The sequence below is a fragment of the Silene latifolia genome, chromosome 10 (assembly GCF_048544455.1).
Source record: "Silene latifolia isolate original U9 population chromosome 10, ASM4854445v1, whole genome shotgun sequence".
Taxonomy (NCBI): Eukaryota; Viridiplantae; Streptophyta; class Magnoliopsida; order Caryophyllales; family Caryophyllaceae; genus Silene; species Silene latifolia.
In genome coordinates this window covers 82804849-82809443 of record NC_133535.1, presented here as the reverse complement: position 1 = coordinate 82809443, position 4595 = coordinate 82804849, and positions in this window count along the sequence as shown.

Sequence of the window (4595 nt, the reverse complement as noted above, 5' to 3'; positions counted from 1 at the left end):
ACTGCTACTTTATCCCTGACAACATCGAAGCTGCATCAACTGAGTCCAAGCCGTCACCATGCCTTGACGGACAAGCTGTCACACTCCTATTTGGGGAAGATAACGTCAAGCACCTCGACTATGAGGACATTATCAACATCGCCCTAAAAGACAACCAATTTGATCCAACCGCCTTGATCTCCGATACTGACCCAGAGAAGGCTACCCAGGGCTGGAGGAAGACCGTCAAGTGGACCGATTGTCAAGGCCGCATTCTCAAGATAACAACTGGAGAAGGCCCTATGTTCAAAAAGGGAGGTGAAGAAGGATCTGAGTCTGAGACTGAGTCGGAGTCAGAGTCTGTCATAGCTCCTAACACTCCTGATGTCCCAGTCAAGGTCCCCTTCCCACTGTTTTATCACAAGGTCGTGGCTGATTCAGAGGCTGAGTCTACTAAGGTCACCCCCACTCCCATGAAAGGTGACAACCTGAAGCCTGTTCCAGGGGCCACTTCCTCTGTTGTGTCGCCTCTGACTGACCACGAGATGTCTGTCTTTTCCGAGCTATTCGCTCGTGTCAACTTAATGAACGCTAAGTTTGCTTATGACTCGTCTCAATTTAACTGCAATGCGATTCTGAATGATTATGAGGAATTTTACTTGAGTGACTACCCACCTCACTTAGCCAAAGAACTTGACAAGCGGGAAACCAAAACCCCCATCATTGAGGAAACCGAGCCTATTAACGTAGGAACCGACAATACACCTCAAGAACTTAGGATAGGGACAACCCTGGACCCCTCGGAAAGACAACAATTCATTGACCTCCTCCACAAATACAAGGACGTATTCGCCTGGTCTTACAGTGATATGCCTGGGATTGACAGAGAAATTACAGAGCACCGGATACCCATTAAACCCGGAGCTAAACCTGTGAAACAGAAGCTACGCCGGATACGTCCTGAATGGGCCCTAAAAATCAAAGAAGAGGTGGACAAACAGTTCAAGGTTGGGTTCATCAAAGTGTCTGAATACTCGGATTGGGTGGCCAACATTGTGCCGGTACCTAAGAAAGACGGAAGAATTCGAGTTTGCGTCGACTTCGGGAATCTGAACAAGGCGAGTCTAAAGGACAACTTCCCTTTGCCACATGTTGACATTCTGGTGGACAACACTGCCGAACATGCTCTCCTATCATTCATGGACGGGTATGCCGGGTACAACCAGATTAAAATGGCTGAGGAAGACATGCACAAAACCGCGTTCACTACACAGTGGGGTACATATTACTACACGGTCATGCCTTTCGGCCTCATCAACGCTGGAGCGACCTATCAAAGAACCGCTACCACTCTCCTACATGATATGATGCACAAGGAGGTAGAGGTATATGTCGATGACATGATCGTCAAATCAAAAGAACGTGACGGCCACATCAGTGCCCTCCGGAAATTCTTCGCTCGTCTGCAGAAATATAACATGAGACTAAATCCTCAGAAGTGTGCATTCGGGGTCACCTCCGGAAAACTCTTGGGACATGTCGTTAGCAAAAGAGGCATTGAGATTGATCCAACCAAAATCAAAGCCCTTCAACAAATGCCTCGCCTAAGAACGAGAAGGAGATTCGGGGATTTCTCGGTCAGGTCTAATACATCAGCCGGTTCATTGCCAAGCTCACTATGATCTGTGAACCGATATTCAAGAAGCTTCGCGCCTGCGATCACACCGATTGGGACGACGACTGTCAGAAAGCCTTCGACAGGATAAAGGAAATCCTATCCAAATCTCCTGTCCTCATGCCACCTCAACCGGGGATTCCTTTATCCCTATACCTGACTGTTACCGACGCAGCCATGGGAGCAATGCTAGCGCAAACAGTTGGCAACGAGGAGCGAGCCATCTACTACATCAGCAAAAAGTTCATCGGGTACGAGACGAGGTATACCCAACTGGAGAAGACATGCCTTGCCCTAGTATGGTCGACAAAGAAGCTGCGGCATTACATGCTCAGCTACTCGGTCCACATCTACTCCAAGATGGACCCGGTTAAATACATCTTCGAAAAACCCGTACTAAACGGAAGGCTGTCTAGATGGACACTCATGCTGTCCGAATTTGACCTCAAGTTTGTACCCCTCAAGGTTATCAAGGGAAGAGCAGTCGCTGATTTCCTAGCAGAAAATCCCGTCAACGAGGATCCAACGACCGACACATGGTCACTTCCTGACGAAGACATCCTTTGCGCCGACTCCGACGCATGGGACCTATATTTTGACGGTGCATCTAATCTGAGAGGCTTCGGGGTAGGAATCCTCCTAATATCACCAGAGAGAGAACACGTTCCGATCTCGGTCAAGCTAGACTTTGCCGTCACCAACAACGCCGCTGAATATGAAGCATGCCTCATCGGCCTACAAGCAGCCATCACACTTAGCATCAAGAGACCGAGGGTCCACGGCGATTCCTCACTCATCATCAATCAAGTATCCGGATCATGGAAAATCCGATCTGATAGCTTAGCTCCCTATCGAGCAAAGATCAATCAAGAGGCCGAGTTCTTCGACCAAGTCTACTACTTCCAATTGCCGCGAGAGGAAAATCAATTTGCTGATGCCCTGGCAAAACTTGCCGCGCTCGTCAACATACCTGACGACATGACATCGATGCCCCTATGTGTCGAAAGACGGAGCGAGCCAACTCACATCTGTGCCATTATCGACGACGAGGAAAGCCATGATGAACCTTGGTACCAAGCCATCCTCAATTACAAAACCCAAAACGAATTTCCTCCCAACTCTGATAAAAGAGGACAAAGAGCCATCCGTTTACTTGCATCACAATTCGTGATAAACCAAAATCAACTCTACAAAAGAACCCCCCAAGGAATTCTCTTCCTTTGCATTGACCATCACAAAGCCAAGAAGGTCATGGGAGAGGTTCACGACGGAGAATGTGGCCCTCACATGAGTGCAATGATGCTTACACGGAAAATCATGCGGCTGGGTTACTACTGGACAACCATGGAAGCCGATTGCCGTAACTACGTCAAACATTGCCACAATTGCCAAATCTTCGCCAACATACAACACATACCGCCATCCCTTTTGTACACCATAACATCACCCTGACCATTCTCAACCTGGGGCATCGACATCATCGGGAAAGTCAACCCGATAGGCACCAAGGGGCATTGCTTCGTCCTCGTCGCCATCGACTACTTCACCAAATGGGTGGAAGCGCAGTCATATGCATTCTTGACCGCCAAACAAGTGGCCAAGTTCATTCAAAACAACATCATCTGCCGATACGGGGTACCCCATGAAATCATCAGCGATCAAGGCTCTCACTTCCTGGCGGAAACTCAAGCCTTGCTGGACAAATACAAGATTAAACGACATCGATCATCCCCCTACCGTCCCCAAACTAACGGAGCGGTGGAGGCAGCGAACAAGACTCTTGTTACCATTATCAAGAAAATGCAAGAAAACTATCGCGATTGGCCGAGCAAACTCCCATTCGGACTCTGGGGATACCGAACCTCCATTCGAACACCGACAGGCGCCACACCCTTCTACCTAGCATACGGTATATAGGCGGTTCAACCGGTAGAGTTAGAGGTCCCTTCTCTACGCATCCTACTGGAGAGTCAAGTCCCTGAGGCGGAATGGACTCGTCGAAGGTACAAACAACTCACTCTTCTAGACAAACGGCGACTCAACGCCTTGCACAACGTTCAGCTATACCAACGACGTATACAACGGGCATTCAACAAGAAGGTTAAACCCCGAAACATCCGGGAGGGCGACTTGGTCCTCAAGTCAGTCCGAGCACCATTACCCGTCGATCCGAGGGGAAAATTCAAACCCAACTGGGCCGGGCCATACCTGGTCAAGAAAATACTTTCGGGGGGCGCAGTGAGACTGAGTGACCTAGATGGGGAGGACTTTACAAACCCGACCAACCTAGACCAACTCAAGAAATACTACCCTTGAACCCTATCAACCAACAACCTAGCCTAGTTTTACAACTAGCATCGACCTCAACCCTTTTCAAGTCAAGTTCCTCAATACGTTCTGATTTGAAATTGCATGTTTTATCGAGTCTAAGTTGCGGCACCTTGCCCGTTTCGAATGTCCTTTGATCCGTCAAAGGCAACGTCCATTTGCACTACAAAAACAAACCCCCTGAACTACGAGCATGGTTTGATTTCACCTCTTCAGGTGGATACGTAGGCGGTCCCTCTTATGCCTGAGGGATACAACCACAAAACCCAATTCAAATTCACAAAATATTTCGAACTACGATCATGGTTTGATTTCACCTCTTCAGGTGGATACGTAGACACTCCTTTATTACACAAGAAGGATACAACCATTCCCACAATCAAGTACAACCATTCCCCACATACAAAAAACATCCCAAAAAAAAAGAAAAGGGAAAGCCATTCCCTTTCCCCACAAAATACAAAAAATGAGCCTTTCTCCCTTTCCACAAAATACCACTTTCCCAAGTGCAAACGTTTAGGACGATTCAAATTGAATTGCCTTTACAAAATGGATGGAAGAAACAAGCATTCACAATTTTCGACACGAGTAATCCTCTTATTTAATTAATAAT